Genomic DNA, 17770 nt, shown 5'->3' on the forward strand with positions numbered 1-17770 from the left:
GAAAATCTGTGGCAAGATCTAAAAACTGCTGTTCACAAAAGCTGTCCATCTAATCTGACTGAGCTGGAGCTGTTTTGCAAAGAAGAATGGGCAAGGATTTCAGTCTCTAGATGTGCAAAGCTGGTAGAGACATACCCTAAAAGACTGGCAACTGTAATTGCAGCAAAAGGTGGTTCTACAAAGTATTTGTGATGATCCGCTCAGCTGGCTGCACAGGCAGACAGCTGTTTGTCCATTCCTCTAGTCTGTGGGACCTGTCTTTCCATTGCAAGTTTCTGGTCTGTTCTCTTGCTGGGGAATTTGCATACATTCGTTATGCAAATCCCCTACCTGCCTTCTTTTATGACTGGCACTATAAGAGCTTTATGTTTCCCAGAAGGCTTTGCTGGTCATTTCCCTTCCATGGTCTGTTCCTGATGGACACTGCTGGAGTGTCAGCCATTGCTATCTAGTATAGTTAATTCCTGGGGGTTGCTTTAGGCTCCTCTTCTAGCCCAGTCAGGTTGTATTATCTGTATTGCCTGTTCTGTCTTGTCTTGCCTGTTGCCATTGTCCTGTCCCACGGTGGTCGACAGGAAATGGTTCTGATCTCTGTTCTTGGAGTATAGCTGGTGCAGCGGTTGCTACCAGCTATCTCTTCTGTTCTGTCTCCTGGGATCGCGCTAGCTACTTTTCGCTAGCGCAGGGGATCCTTCTGTTCTGTCTTCTGGGATCGCGCTAGACACTTTTTGCTAGCGCTGGGGATCCTTCTGTTCTGCTACTCTGTACCTGGATCGCTCTAGCCACTTTTTGCTAGTGCTGTGGATCCTATCTCTCGCTTGTCCCTGTTTTCGTGTGTCTGTCTTGTCTGCTACGCTTGCTGGAGGCTCGGTGAGGTAACCGTTAAGCAAGCGCTCGCGTCCTCTGTTTCATGTTTGTCTGTCGATGGTTAGTTAGGCGTGCTTGTCTCTATTGTGCTTATCACGTGGAGACCGTGCATAACCGCGTGCACTGTTGCGAATGAGTGCGGTGTTCGCGGTTAGCTAGCGTTTGTTATTTTCCGCATCTTCTCATTGTATTATTTGCTGTGCCTTTGCTACCCTCGTATTCTATTCTGATCTGCCTTGTGTCACGTCTGGCGATCGCACCTCTCGCGATCGCGTTCCTATTTCATATCTGCTGTTGTGTGTGCGCGGTCGCTGGGTGGCGACTGGATTGGCGCACACACATACAACCTGTCCCTTTGCTCGCTCTCATTCGCAATCGCCTCTCTTGCGATTGCGTTCTGCGCTTCGTACAATTCCTGTCTGGCACTTGTGGAGGTACAGAGGATTGGTTCCTCTGCACTCCCCAGTGCCATCTGCCGACAGGAATTCCCCTCTACAGGTGCGTAGCACCTTTTGCTGGGTGCCTGCAAATATACGCTTGTGGAGGATTTCCGCCGTGTCAGCGCACGCGTTGTGCGCTGATCACGGAGAAAGTTCCACAGTCGTTACAGTATTGACTCAGGGGGATGAATAATTACGCACACCCCACTTTGCAGTTATTTATTTGTAAAAAATGTTTGGAATCATGTATGATTATCGTTCCACTTCTCACATGTACACCACTTAGTATCGGTCGTTCACATGGAATTTCAATAAAATTGATTCATGTTTGTGGCAGTAATGTGACAAAATGTGGGAAACTTCAAGGGGGCCGAATACTTTTGCAAGCCATTGTATATATATATATAAAAAAAAAAAAAAATATATATATATATATATATATATATATATATATATATGTATGTATATATATATATTTATTTTTTTTATATGTATATATATATATATATATATATATATATATATATTATATAGATATATAAATATATTTTTATATATATATATATATATATATATTTTTATATATATATATATATATATATATTTTTATATATATATATATATATATATATATATATATATATATATATATATATATATATATATATATATATATATATATATATATATATATATATGTATATATACACACATACATACATACATACACACACATACCCCTACACACACACCCCTTAAAGAGGGACTCCTGTGAAAAAAATGTAATAAAAAAAAAGTGCTTCATTTTTACAATAATTATATATAAATGATTTAGTGAGTGTTTGCCCATCATTAACTCTTTTCAATCCCTGATTTACATTCTGACATTTATCACATGGTGACATTTTTACTGCTTGCAGGTGCTGTAGCTGCTGCTTGTTTTTTTGGCTGTTGGAAACAGCTATTTCCCACAATGCAATGAGGTTCACAGACAGGAAACTGCCACGACTATAGTCCTCAGAGTTTCCTGTGGGAGGTGTTTCAACACAATATTAGCCATACAGACCTCCGTGATGATCCGTTCAAGAAAAGGAAAATATTTCTCATGGGAAAGAGGGTATCAGCTACTGATTGGGATGAAGTTCAATTCTTGGTAACGGTTTCTCTTTAATGCCATTTTTAATGGTCCTAAACAGTATCAAAGAACAGAGATGTGATGTACGAATTAAACGCTCTGTAGAGCAGAGAATCCGGGGTCACGATGTAGATCTTCCCCTCACAGAACTGCACACAAGGACACAAATGCTGCAAACAGTTGTAAACAGCGAAGGGCTCTACCGAAAAGAGAAGCAGGAGGAGAGATATAACCCCTCTAGATGAACATAACAGCCGCGGTATTACTCCCCGAGGAAAGGAGACTGTGTCTTACCATCCAGAAATAAAGAATCACTTTCCCTCAATGATAAGTTTGTTTTGCGGCTGCCCCAGGAGGACTGGGATCCTGCGCTGGAAAAGCTGCAGCCGTGAGACAGATGGGCACAAGACGCATTAAGAGGAGGAACTGCGCGCTGCTGATAAACATCACTTCTAATCGCTCATCTGGGACTCTCTCATTTACAAGAAGATTTCCACGTTTAGAGCCGGGAATATAATCCTGCCGCCACGCAGCTTCCAATTCACGCCTGTGAGTGTGGAGAGAGGCAGCCTTGCCAATTGCAAAACTGCAACCTTTGTCACTAATTTCAGTGCAATGGTGTGAAACTCCTGAATGGCTTTACAATCATGGGGGTGGAACAGAGAAAAAAATCAGAATTAAAGGACATCTGAGGCGAAAATAAACTGATGAGAAAAACTATTGTATCTATCCTCAGTCTCCTCAAAATGACTTTTTTTTTTTTTAGATATCCCACAATTTTATTTTATATTTAAACCTAGTTTATAAGTTTTTACTGTTTCATTGTCTCTGCACAATGACACCTTAATTGAAGAATGTCACGGCTCAAATCTATGAATTGTTGACCCTTTTTATCTCTTTCCTACTCTCAGAAGCTATTTCCTCACAGGAAAGTGTTTTATGGCTGTAATTACTTAGCAGTGAGGGTTATGCTATAGTCTGACCCCCTTCGACCCGGTCCCGACCCAGACAGCAACTGTCACTTACATACCTGATGTTTAAAGAGACACTGAAGCGAAAAAAAAATTGATATTATGATTTGTATGTGTAGTACATCTAAGAAATAAAACATTAAGATCAGATACATCAGTCTAATTGTTTCCAGTACAGGAAGAGTTAAATAGACACTGAAGCGAAAAAAATATATATGATATAGTGAATTGGTTGTGTACTATGAATAATTACTAGAAGATTAGCAGCAAAAAAAATATCCTCATATTTTTATTTTCAGGTATACAGTGTTTTTCTAACATTGCATCATTCTATAATATGTGCAGATTACACAACACTCAGCATTCAAAATGATTCTTTCAGAGCAGTCTGTGAAGTAATGACCTCTCCTCTGGCAGAGAAAAAGTAATTAGTTCACTTACAGTTGAGATAATAAAAGTCAGATAACAGCCCTCTCCACGACTTTGAAAGTCGTAGAGATTAATGGCTTTTTTGCATAGAGATAACAACTAGAGTTACTTAACTCTTCCTGTACTGGAAACAATTAGACTGATATATCTGATCTTAATGTTTTATTTCTTAGCTGTACTACACATACAAATCATAATATCATCATTTTTTTCGCTTCAGTGTCTCTTTAAGAAACCCCAGTTGTTATCTCTATGCAAAAAAGGCATTAAAGGGAAGGTTCAGGGAGGGTGGGTAAAAAATGAAAATCAATTTCCACTTACCTGGGGCTTCCTCCAGCCCGTGGCAGGCAGGAGGTGCCCTCACCGCCGCTCCGCAGGCTCCCGGTGGTCTCCGGTGGCCGACCCGACCTGGCCAGGCCGGCTGCCAGGTCGGGCTCTTCTGCGCTCCAAGGCCCGGAACTTCTGCGTCCCACGCCGGCGCGCTGACGTCATCGGATGTCCTCCGGACTCTACTGCACAGGCGCCTGCGGAGCGGCGGCGAGGGCACCTCCTGCCTGCCACAGGCTTGAGGAAGCCCCAGGTAAGTGGAAATTGATTTTCATTTTTTACCCACCCTCCCTGAACCTTCCCTTTAAGCTCCATGACAAAGTCATGGAGAGGGCTGTCTTCTGACTTTTATTATCTCAACTGTTAGTGAACAATTATCTTTTTATCTGCCAGAGGAGAGGTCATTAGTTCACAGACTGCTCTGAAAGAATCATTTTGAATGCTGAGTGTTGTGTAATCTGCACATATTATAGAATGATGCAATGTTAGAAAAAACACCATATACCTAAAAATAAAAATATGAGAATATTTTCTTTGCTGCTAATCTTCTAGTAATTATTCGAAGTACACAACCAATTCACTATATCATTTTTTTTTTTCGCTTCAGTGTCTCTTTAACTTTTTCAGGCAGAGAAAACTTGGCACTTTACATACACGTCTATCTCATCATGTCACATGTCACCTCGGTTGTCTTTTAACTGAGAGGCAAGTTCTGTAGATCCCAGCATAGCTACCGTGTTTCCCACAAAATAAGGTTGTGAGGCCCGGTGCTCACTACAGATCGCTAGCCGCAGTCACAATCACTTAGAGTTTTTGCTTGCATTCTGTACAGCGATTTTAGAAGGATTTCCAGGGAAATATATTTTCTTTAAGCCTCGGAAGAAGCACCGAGGTGCGAAACAGTTGCTAGGCTGCCTGTTTTCCCCCTGCACCCACTGCCATCCATCTTACCTGACGGTAGGACCATCTCTGCTTCATGCAGTCCTGCAACACAAGTATGTATTGTTAAACCTGTATCCTTTGCCAATTAAATGCACATATTGCACTGCAGTACCGGACATCCTGAGCATGCAGAGCCCAGACTGGTGAGGAGAGCCACCCACCAATTCATCCCCCAGGATATGCATTATACCCAAAAGTCTGTTCAACAGCCCAGTAAATGCCGTAGTGCCAACTACTTTTCCCTCTTTGACTGGTTTCACACTTGAGTGGTGCAGCCTGCCATGGGACCACCGTACCGCACGAATCAGTAGTTCATATGACCCTGCAGCAGAGTGCGCCATAGAGTGCAGAGTGCGCCATAGGCCCGCCCTCCTTCCACCCCTGCTCAGTGATGTACTTCCTGCGGGACAGGAAGTGCATCACTGGGATTCCAGTTGAAATGTGCCGCATTGCACCTCGCTTGGTACTTACTGCGCTGCTGTAGATTTGCATTACTGCGTAATCCTTACGGTAGGCAAAGACTATGTGGTAAGACATGGATGACTTTGCGATGGGATTGTCGCAATCTGACTACTTCCAGCGCAGCGGGACGCATCACGTAAGTATGAAAGTGTCCCTAGACTTTTATTGCTTTTGCGACGGGGGAGCATACCACACAACAATGTAACGTAGGATGTGTGACGCAGGGGCGTAACAAAAGACCCTGCAAGGGATGCGGCCATAGGGCCAAGAAGCTGCAGGGGGGCCACGTGGGGGTAGAAGTTTCTTTTCCCAGTCCTGAGAGACTGATAACTCAGGGCACAGAGAAAAAAAGCTTTCTGCTCTCTGCACAGGTGTTCTCATGACTGCATCTGCTCAGCCACTGATAAGGAATAATACAAAGTTTTGCAGACAATTATTTGTAGACAGTCCCTATTAAGTGTGCAGCAGGCTCTTGTGTACAGCGCACAGCACCCAACCTTTCTACCCTTCCCCAAGTGCTCTGTACTGTAGTGATGCTGGAGAAGTCTGCAGAGCCAATTCTGCTCCATCAGAGATGGACAGAGTGAGTGTAATAAGCTGAGGCTGGGAGCACACTTGTCTGTCTGTTTTCTGTAGGCATTTAGTGTCTGTATGTGTGAAAACAAGGGCATTTTATCACAGAAGCTAATGTAATTGATAGAAAAAATGCCTGCAGCGCTTCACTGCTGTCTGTCTTTATCTGCACAGGGAAAACACATTCAAGTGGCACTAGCCAATTGAATAACATTGGTTCTCAGTTTGCCTGTGCAGAAAACAAGGGGGGGTCCCATCCAAAGTTTCGCAGGGGGCCCAGTGATTTCTAGTTACGCCCCTAGTGTGACGTAAGTGCGTTCTACTTGTTTTTCTTTCATTAGCATAGCCCTTTTGGAATCGCCAACGATTCAAGTGGGCCATAGCCCTTATATACATTTTTTGCTCCAAAAGATGCATTGGGGCTTATTTCCAGGGAATGTCATTTTTTTTCTTGCACAACAACAACAACAACAACTACAAAAAAAAAATCACTATTTATGCAAACAAAGTCATGACATCACATCCCGAATCATCATCATACCTCTCTAAACCACAAATTACACCATGAATTTCTCCCAACACTGTCCTTGTGGGACTTAAGCAGGCCGTAGTTTTGGGGACCACCCTACTACAGGGTCCCTTCAAAATTCTCCAGCTCAGGAACCACCAATATAGTGGGAACAGAGCTGGCTCATCCACAAGGCAACCTAGGCAGTTGCCTAGGGCCTGGAGAGAGTTTAGGGACCTGGTGGATGCTAGCTCCCACCAATTCTTACAAAAAAAAAAGCCAGGTAACCATGAGCAGTGAGCAAAAACTGCTATCTTACCTAAGGCACCATTTCATCTTAATCCATTTCTGAGTGAGAATCGTGCTGTATCAGGCCTGTGAATCTTATTTCACAAAAAAGGTTGCAAAGTTTACATGTTTAAAAAAAAACAAAAAAAAAAAAAAACTTAGATGTATTTTGAAGGAGTGCGTGTTTCAGCAAATAATGACAGACGATGTGCATTATAAATATGATAAATGATTCGCCGTTAAAAAGGATTTGGCAATTGCACATCTTGGATGAATGCGAGAACTTAATTTTAAAATGAAATTCCAGTTAGCTGATAAAGCAGTCGTCCCTTGGTGAGCTAAATATATTGCAAAAACTTCAGCAGACGTTATTCCAGAGTCCTACCTGTGTCTAGAGTAATGTTGAGACAACACACTGCAGTGATTTCCTGACAGCTTAGTGGGAGTGTCTGCCTGCTCCAGTCACATGACCTGTGGCACTGACGCCTATGTGCCTACAATGAGTGTAAATTTCCTGTAGTCTGTGCCATCCTCTGTGCAGAGGCATAGCTAGAGCTTTCAGCAACCGGTGACAAAGACAGTTTTTGAGACCCTCTAAGGCAAATAACAAGGCACAAAAAATAAATGAGGGTGTGGTCATGGGTGAAGCCAAATGCAAAGCCCTGGTGGCAGGGCTGGCCCTAGACTTTTTGCCGCCTGAGGCAAATTTAGGAGAAAATTGCTGCCCCCCCCCCCGTCCGTGGGTGCGGGGGGGGGGGGCGGCCGCCGAGCCGGAGGGGTAGCGGGCAGGTCGGGGGTATTGGGTCAGACCCCCCCCTCCCTCGCTTGGGTCCCCCGATCTGCGCTCCCCTCCAGCTGTAATTAGGAAGCAGCCGCTGCCCGATCGTAAGAGGCACGGGCGGGGAGGACTCACCTTATCCGCGTTCCATCGTGCGCTCCACTGACGTCACTTCCTGCATCGCCGTCCACTTACAATACAGTGGGCGGCGATGCAGGAAGTGAGGTCAGTGGAGCGCTCGCTGGAACGCGGAAAAGGTGAGTCCTCCCCGCCTGTTGCCTCTTACGATCTGCAAGCGGCTGCTTCCTAATTACAGCTGGAGGGGAGCGCAGATCGGGGGACCCACGCGAGGGAGGGGGGTCCAACCCCCCTCCCCACCGCTAGGCCCAATACCCCCAACCTGCCCGCTACCCCTCCAGCTCGGCGGCCGCCCCCCCCCCCCCCCCCGGGCTGGTGCCGCCCCTAGAAGTCTGCCGCCTGAGGCAAATGTTTCACCCCGCCTCATGAGCGGGCCGGCCCTGCCTGGTGGGGGTCTGGCTGGAGGTCTCAGGCCTGTTGGTGAGTCTGGGGGGTGAGGGCCCACCATCCGTGGTGGGCTCAGAGCTAGCGGTCTCAGCACTGGTGGAATTAAGGCCTCAGCCCTGGTGGGGTCTGGCAGGAAGCTGCAGGCCTGGTGGTGGTGGGCTCAGTCAGGACAAGTGTACTGGAGGCCTCAGCCTTCAGACAACGTGTTTCGTCGGACTCGCTCACTTCCTCAGGACAATCACAAAGTGTCTTTCTATAGTTGATCCGAGTCCATGCTACTACAGAACGACGCTTTGTCATTGACCTGAGGCGGGTTACGTGAAATACGTTGTCTTTTATTGGTGTCCAAATAAACCTAAATTTTTTAACATTTCTTAAGCGCTCAGGTAAGACTGTTGTATTAAATATCCCTAATCCTCACAAATTGTTCGGGGCGCCTCCTCCCACCTCACATATGCATAAATAGCACTTGATATGTAACATTTTTAACGCATAAATCTGGAGGTTCTTTTCAAATTATAACATGACTCGTTAGTCATCTGCAGGCATTTTAAAAAAAGGTGAGCTTTTCTTTAAACGTGTCTCCTGCTCTGGGTTGCAGTAAAATTTGACCAAGGATTGAACTTCATCCCAATCAGTAGCTGATACCCCCTTTCTCCACAAGAAATCTTTACTTTTTCTCTAATAGATCATCAGGGGGGTCTGTATGGATGACATTGGGTTTGATTCACAAAGCTTTTTCACCTGTTTTCCTCTGTTTTCACCTTATCAATGTTACAATTTTAAGCTTCCAAAGCAGGGCCGGTTTTAAAAAGGCACATATGAGACATGAGTCAGAAATGTGAAGGGGGCACACTTTTTTAGTAATGCTAGTGCGGTGCGCAAAGCGAAAAAATGGGTGTGATCATGGTGTGATCATGGTGTCATGTGGGTGGGGATAACTGCAATGTAATGTGTAACAGTGAGGCGGCAATGCAAGAAGTATTACTTCCAACACATGAAATGCAAGAACCATTACCTCCAACACATAAAATGTAACAACCGTTATCTCCGACACATGAAATGCAAGAATTATTACCTCCTACACATGAAATGCAAGAACTATTACTTCCGACACATGAAATGCAAGAACCATTACCTCTGACACATGAAATGCAAGCAGTGCTTCACCCTAAAATAATCGTAATGCGTCAATCTTTCGCCATAAAATAATCGTAACGCAGCAATGATTCACCATAAAATCATCGTAATGTGGCAATTTTGCACAAGAAAATAATCGTAACGCAGCAATGATTCACCATAAAATAATCGTAATGCGGCAATCTTGCACCAGAAAATAATTGTAATGTGGCCAGTGTTTCACCAAAAAATGATCGTAATGTGGCCAGCGTTTCACCATAAAATAATCATAATGTGGACAGCATTTTACCAAAAACTAATCATCACCTGTAAAGAAAATAAATTAAAAAAAAATTAAAAAAAGCATTTACTCACCTGCAGAAGACTCCTCTCCCTGGGCGCAGCTTCCCCCAACAATCTGGAGCGACGCAGCCAACCTGCGAAAGTCCCACACTGACAGGCAGAGAGCAGGGATACGGGAAGATGGCGCCAAAAGCCCAGTACTGGAGACACAAATAGTCTCCAGTACAGGACTTCGGGCGCCATCTTCGCCGTATCCCTGCTCTGCCTGCCGAAAAACCGTGCAGGCTGGAGTGGTGAGCTGCGGGGTCTGAAGGTCCCACAGTCTGGCGGGGGAAGGAGGGCATGTCCCCTGCCCGCTGTCCCCCGATGCCCCTTCCTGCCGCTCTGCCCAATTGAGGGGGCAGGACATTTAAGTGGGCCCAGCCCCCTCTCGCCCCACACTAGAGCCGGCCATGTTCCAAAGAGCAAAAATGTAATATAATTAAGGTCGGAAAAGTAATATTGAATTGAAGTTAATCAGGAAAAACTTACTTTGAGTGATTATTTTGCTTATAAATGTTATAAAATATTTTCATCAATTAGATGATTAATAAATCATTTATGAGAAGTTTTGTGAATAGAGCCCATTGTGGTAAAACCCCTCCCACACTGTGATGTCATGACCGTCTGTGAACCCAGATGCATTGTGGGAAATAATGGCTTTTTCCACCTGCCACAAAGCAATAACTACCTCTGTGCACAGAACTCTCAGTTACAAACATTCCGTACAGATTACCTGACAAAACTAAAGATGTCACCACCAGAATGTAAATCAGGGAGCAGATAGATTTTACAATGGGCAAATACTGACTGTTAATCCATAAATGAAAATTGTAAAAAATAAGAAATGTTATTAATTATGTTATTTTCACTTTGGTTGTCCTTTAAGTATATTAGGTTCCTCTTTATGCCAACAATTCCTTCAGTATGGAACAATGGGCTTGTTGGCTGACAGCCGTGCGATGTAACGTTCTCATCAGAAACTGCTCAGGCATTGCAAACGCCATAGAATACTCATCAGCGTACCTCTCTGCTGCTTTACCCTGCAGTGTGACAGTGCAAGGATCCTTCCCTGCAGATATCAGTGCACATCAGCCGGTGTGCTATCCCGTATTCATGGGCAATTCTGACATCGTATATCACTATCAACCTGAGAGATGCGCAGCGGGAAGAAAAATGAGGCCGGGCGTGTAGGTTTAATCTACCGTGTGTGTCACTCTTGTTAGTTTAATACGATCCTGTGTGAGATTAGGACTATTATTCATGTATAGTATTTATATAACTTCCATTTACCCAGCCGCTCTGTTCGGGGGATTTACAGCGCTGGGTTTTATGCGCCTGCATGCTGTCTGGGAATGCATATCTTCCATTAAAGTGCTCCCGCCGCCCATATATATATATATATATATATATATATATATATAGTGTGGTTAGGCAGCCATTTTATTTCTTCTCCATTATCTGCGAATGTGCAGTCATATCTAGGGACCTCAGTAAAAGAATAGTGCTGCGCTCAACAGACAACAGTGTCCCTTTTGTGTTATATTCAACAATCCTCAATAATCTCCAATATTCCCAATACAGGGTCCCTTTAATATAGTTCAATAGTTTTCAGTGATCTCCAATTTTTCCATATGTCACTTCACCATTAGAAACAAAACGAAAGTCCTGTCTGAAGTGTCTATATGCCCCTGATGAGTCATTGGTGACGAAACCGGTAGGGCGGGGCCTCGGTCGTGGTGTGAGAGACGCGGAAAGTATCAGCAGCGGCTATTAGGACGTCCAGAGGATTTTATATGTGCGCAATTTTACCAGTGAAATGTGAGTGCACTTTTTATGTGTTTTTAACATGATTAAACGTTATTACGCTATGGCCATCCTGTATTTGAGTTTTTAAGGGACAAAGAGCTGGATTGACCACTGAACATCTGTGCAAAGCGTGATTGCTGGTTTCATATGATCAGCCAAGTTATCTGGTGAGCAGATTGTTATGTAGTGGGATATTACTGCACAGTGCGGTGGAGGTGTCTTAACACAGTGTGCAGTGGAGTTCACGGTGGTGTGACCATATACAGGATTACGCTATGTTTGTATTTTTCTCTACTTATATCCGAGCATCTAACTATTGAAGTCTGTGAAGCCAGGAGGCACAGAAGCACCATATGTGATTACTGCTGACTATAACCAATCAGCCACGAGATCTGGTGAGCGTATTGCATTGCTTGTAATTGGAGGAAGAGTCATATAGACACTTCAGACAGGACTTTCGTTTTGTTTCTAATGGTGAAGTGACATATGGAAAAATTGGAGATCACTGAAAACTATTGAACTATATTAAAGGGACCCTGTATTGGGAATATTGGAGATTATTGAGGATTGTTGAATATAACACAAAAGGGACACTGTTGTCTGTTGAGCGCAGCACTATTCTTTTACTGTTGAATTTAGGGTGGTGATACCAACCCATAGTGTGGCGAACCATTCTGAACAGTGTGGTGCTAGTTTGAATTGAATATATTTGGAGCTAAGAGGAGCGCACATACCACTACAAACGTAAATATCTAGGGACCTGGGGGAATATTTTAAAGAGTTGCCTAAAACAATAACTTTCCAGGCTGCTGGCACATTTCAGAAATGACTAATGTTAAATCTATCATGCTTCTTCTGTACATTTTTATATTTTGTTTGCGCATGTTTACCTGTCTTCATATTTATTTTAGTGTACTGAAGACTAACTATTGCTGTGGCTCTGGGGAAGCAGCTGTTGATGGCGAAACTAGCATCAAGGCACTGTCTCAAAAAGCTATTTCATTGCCAGTGGCGCGGTGGGGCCCGGGGCCCCTCTAGGACTCGCTCAGGCGTACATAAAAAAAGGGCATCGGGGAAAAAAGGGCGCAAGGTATAAATGATAAGCAGTAATACCGTTTATAAAAATATTGTGTTGTATTTCGTTTACAAATAATGTTTTACAAATTTATAAATCATTAAATGTGTATGAAATCGGCAATTGTGAAAACGTTAATCTTCCCTGTTTCAAAAGTGAAACTTATAATTAGGTTTGTTAAAAAAAGATAGTATATGTTTAATCGTTATAATTGTATATTATTGTGAATAACATCATTTATCGTTTCTTCTTATAATAAAATCTGAAAATATTGTTTATAACGATGATATAAATATAACTACATTCGTAATAAGTGTAGTAAAACATTAGTAAGTATTACTAAAACTATACCTAACCCTACTCTCATACAGAACCCTCCCTGTACCTATCCCTAACCCCTAGACCCCCCTGGTGGTGCCTAAACCTAAGACTCCCCTGGTGGTGCCTAAACCTAAGACCCCCTGGTGGTGCCTAACCCTAACCACCCCCCTGGTGGTGCCTAAACCTAAGACCCCCCCTGGTGGTGCCTAAACCTAAGACCCCCCTGGCGGTGCCTAAACCTAAGACTCCCCTGGTGGTACCTAACCCTAAGACCCCCTGGTGGTGCCTAACCCTAACCACCCCCCTGGTGGTGCCTAAACCTAAGACCCCCCCTGGTGGTGCCTAAACCTAAACCCCCCTGGTGGTGCCTAACCCTAACCACCCCCCTTACTGATCGCTTTATTATGTGGATAATAATGTTTTACTAATAATGACTGTAAAAAATATATTGCAATTTACGATACGTACTAATCACTTTATTTTGTGAATAATAATGTTTTACAAACATTAAGGAATAAAATTTTTAAATAATTTTATTGTGTGGATAATAATGTTTTACAAATAGTGACTGTAAAAAATATATTGCAATTTACGTTACGTACTGATCGCTTTATTTTGTGAATAATAATGTTTTACAAACAGTAAGGGATACAATTTTGAATAATGTTTTAGTTAAATACGATAAATATGTTTAGTATTTTTATAAACGTTATTCATCACGGGCGCATTTTCTAAACATAAATCATCACAAGCACAGTTATAAAACCATACAAATTTCTGGGCGCCGTTTGTAAACCGTTAATAATCTCTGGCGCCCTTTTTTTCCTGTTTGGCGCCCATTAAACGATATTTATTATGGGCGTGAATGGCGGCGCCCTTTTTGTCCACTAGCTGCCGGCGCCCTTTTTTCCTGTTACTCCCACTCAGAGCCCTTTTTGGGGGGCAGGAGGGGTCACAGCATGAGGAGAGAGCATGGGCACACATCGGCGGAGAGGGGGACAGTCCCCCCCTCCCTCACCTCGGGCTCTCCCCTCAGCGTGTTCCCTTCCAGCATCTATCAGCCGCAGCAGGCGGCAGGCAGGAACACATACCTTCATGTGTTCCACTGCTGGAGGTTCCTCTAAGTGTCTGACACCACTTCGTGTTTAAACAGGAAGTAGGCAGCGTGAGGCACTTAGAAATTGGACTTCTGCGGTGGATGGAGGTATGTGTTCTTCCCCACCACCTGCTGCCACTGATAGATGCTGGAGGGGAGCGCTGAGGGGAGAGCCCGAGGTGAGGGAGGGGGGACTATCCCCTTCCCCGCCGATGTGTGCCCATACTCTCTCCTCATGCTGCGACCCCTCCGGCACCTCAAAATGGCCCTGAGCAGGCCATCCAAATTTTTTGCAGGGGAGCCCAGTGATTTCTAGTTATGTCCCTGTTTCTTGCTGTAGTAATTGATCCAATTCCAAATTGAATCCATTTGCATCAACTCAGAATTATTAGCATTGCATTGACCATTCCTACTTAGCACTTATGGCTTCCAGAAGAACAATTCTTAAAGTAAGCCTGAAGGTGGGTAAAATCTATTAAATAAGGCCCATGGTGGGTTGGTTTACCTTTCCAGAAAGTGCCTGGCTCTGTTCGTAGCGTCCCCCCCCCCCCCCCAGTCCTCCAAGCAGTGCAGAACTACTGTGAAGAGCGAGTTTCAAGTAAAAGAAAGTTGTGGTGAATGAGTGCTGGCTTTCTCTGTGCTCACGTGAAACAGAACGTGTACTGTACAGTTCTGATTCATGCGCCATCACTAGGGGCAACTTCCTGTTTTTCATATTTGACGGGGTATTCCTTGGATGGAGACTGGGAAGGCAAGGAAGGAGGGGTAGAGGTGGTGGGAATCTGATGGCAACAAGCAGGCCACTTCTGCAAAGAGTTATATAGCCTTATTTAATTTTTAGCAATGACTAAGGAGCGATATGCAGCTCCGATATGCGTGAGCTGTCCATAATCATACTGAAACAAAGATCAGTTCTATTTAACCTTCCAGTTGGTGCAGATTTTTTTCACAAGTAGGGTATTTTTCGGACTATAAGACACTCCTGACCACCCCTGTAGCTGCAGGCAATCCAGCGGTGGCTCTCCCGAAGTCCCCGGCAATCCTCCCTCCACAAGCCTGACAAGTGCTGATGAGCGCTGATTTATTTACCTTCCCTGGCTGCAGCGTGGGCACAGTATCGGCTCTCCGCTCGGAGATAGGCGGAAATAGCCAATCTCTGTCGGGCCGCTTTACTAGGCAGGTGCAGGAGACTTGCAGTAGAGCGGCCCGACAGCGATCGGTTATTTCCGCCTATCTCCGAGCGTAGAGCCGATACTGCGCCTGTGCTGAAGCCAAGAAGGTAAATATTTACATCCCCGCTGTTTGGAGGGGCACAGCGAGACCGCCGTGGAACACAGGAGAACGGAGGAAGCCTCGATAGGATGCGGAGGTTTCCCCCACCCGAGGTGAGTACCCCCCAGGGGAACTTTTTCTTGTTACAGGTTTTCTTTGAAAGTCCACTCCGCATGCTGGACACCCTCTGAGTGCAAAATAAGCGAGGCCATCTAAACTATTGGTTAAATACTGCAGACAGTGGTGCCCTCCACTCTTTTTTCCAGATGTTGCGCTTTTTAGAAAGACAAAGAACATGGGTGTTTGGTCTGTTAGTACATGTCTAATACATCATGCTTCAGGGAGTCTGACAATGTATTTGTATGTGCAGAAAATGTGATATTACTGTGTGCAGTGTAAGTAAACAGGGAGTGATCGTTTCCAGGTCTGATATTTGTTCTTGTTGTCAGGTATTTCCCTGTGCATGCCATTTTAGCTCACACGGGCATAAAGCGAGAATGCAGTGCAATGAATATCAGCATGACATGATATCTATGAAAGCGGATTGTTCCATACTGGGAGACCTTCTGGTTATTTTGAGCCAAACAGGGTTGGAATAAGAGTTTCTGACTGTTTGTGACTCTTGCCTACTGCTTCTAATTTTCCACTCCCTTCACAATGTTTTGTCTCCCCTGCTTATCATCCCTTAGCAGCTCTTATTGGCTCTTCAGCACAAACTCTGTATGGAAGAGTGTGAACAAATGACAAGTAATTTCTTAGCATCGCATCAAGAGGTTCTCCAAGAGGTTATTTTCACACCTTGGCAATCAAAATGCCATTTAAATCCCCAGCAAGCGAGAAAATACACAAAATAATTTTGATATTACTTTTTCTACTGCTTTTGGTACTTTTTCAATTACGAAATGCTGAAAAAAGTTATTTTAAATAGAAAATAAAAATGTATCACCTAGGAAAAAACTTAGGGGAAAAAGTAAATTGCATATGGGCCAGACTGTGAGAGGGACTGTATCATTCTGTTGGGACAATACAGTGGCGTACCTAGGGTATTTGACACCCGGTGCTGGATATCTACAGACACCCCCCCCCCCCCCAAAAATAAAAATGTAAAGTAGTGAGCGTGACAGCTAGGCATGGCTAGAGATGGTAGGATTAGCTTGTAAGATCCCCTGAGGACAGTCAGTGACATGACTATGTACCTTGTACAGCGCTGCAGAAGATGTCAGTGCTATATAAATACATTATAAGAATATGGTAGGACATTGGACTATGACTATGGTATGATTAGATTGTTAGCTCTTCTGAGGATAGACATGACTATGTACTCTATAAAGTGCTGCAGAAGAGGTCAGTGCTATATAAATACATAATAATAATATGGAAGCACATTAGACTATGGTAGGATTACATTGTGAGGTCCTCTGAGGACAGTCAGTGACATAACTATGTACTCTGTAAAGTGCTGCAGAAGATGTCAGTGCTATATAAATGCATAATAATAATATGGTAGGACATTACACTATGTCTATGGTAGGATTAGAATGTGAGCTCCTCTGAGGACATTCAGTGACATGACTATGTACTCTGTAAAGTGCTGCATAAGATGTCAGTGCTATATAAATACATAATAATAAAGTAGGGCAATATGCTAGGCATACACGGTGCGTTCCGGTGGCTCGATTAGCCGCCGGATCGACTCCCGCCGCGTCCCCGCTTGTGCGCCCGAATCGATTACCGCTCGTCCCTGCCGGCACCGCTTATCTTCCGCTCGATTCCCTGCCATTGTCCGCCCACGGGAATGGAGCGGGGAATCGATCCATTCGTGATCGGACCTGTAGGATATTATCAATCGAGCCAATCAGCGGCTCGATTGATAAGAAAGAAACGCACCGTGTATGCCTAGCATTACACTATGACTATGGTGGGGATTAGATTGTGAGCTCTTCTGAGCATAGTAAGGGACGGGACTATGTAAGGACCCTTTTACACTTAGCACAATCTGTTACGGTGCAATTACACCACAACTGCAGAGTAATCGCACCACAATGGTCCCAAAAGGTTGCATCGCATGGTATTGTTGCGGTATGACCATAAAGTGACGCGTACTTTACAATAAAAGTATGCCTCACCACCAGGTTAAGGGCGCATGACGCTCTGCAGTTATTGTGTCACCCCAATGAGACCCGCCACAACAAGCTACACCGCAATCAGTTTGATAGTCACATAGGACTATCACTGCTTTTGTGACAGGATGCAGCATTTCTTTTTAAAGCAATGCAGCGGCGTAAGTGTGAAAGGGGGCTATAGGTCCACTTAAATGTTAGCGCAATAACAATTATTATGGCACGTAGTATTTTTAGGGGTGGCAGAAAATAAACAGAGAGAAGAAAGGTGAGGGGGATAGGGGAGTGAGGAACAGATGGAAGATTGGAGAGACTGTATTGGCAATCTAGCAGGCCAGGCTGATACAGAATACTCAGCAGTCTCCAATCTC

General features: G+C 44.1%; 1 protein-coding gene across 2 annotated transcripts in view; it reads right to left on the bottom strand.

Moving 5' to 3' along the window:
• Positions 1 to 17770, bottom strand: part of ASIC4 (acid sensing ion channel subunit family member 4) — a 949912-nt gene that overhangs the window by 931683 nt on the left and 459 nt on the right. The gene's annotated exons all lie outside the window — the stretch shown is intronic.

This window comes from Hyperolius riggenbachi, chromosome 7 (assembly GCF_040937935.1).
Source record: "Hyperolius riggenbachi isolate aHypRig1 chromosome 7, aHypRig1.pri, whole genome shotgun sequence".
Taxonomy (NCBI): Eukaryota; Metazoa; Chordata; class Amphibia; order Anura; family Hyperoliidae; genus Hyperolius; species Hyperolius riggenbachi.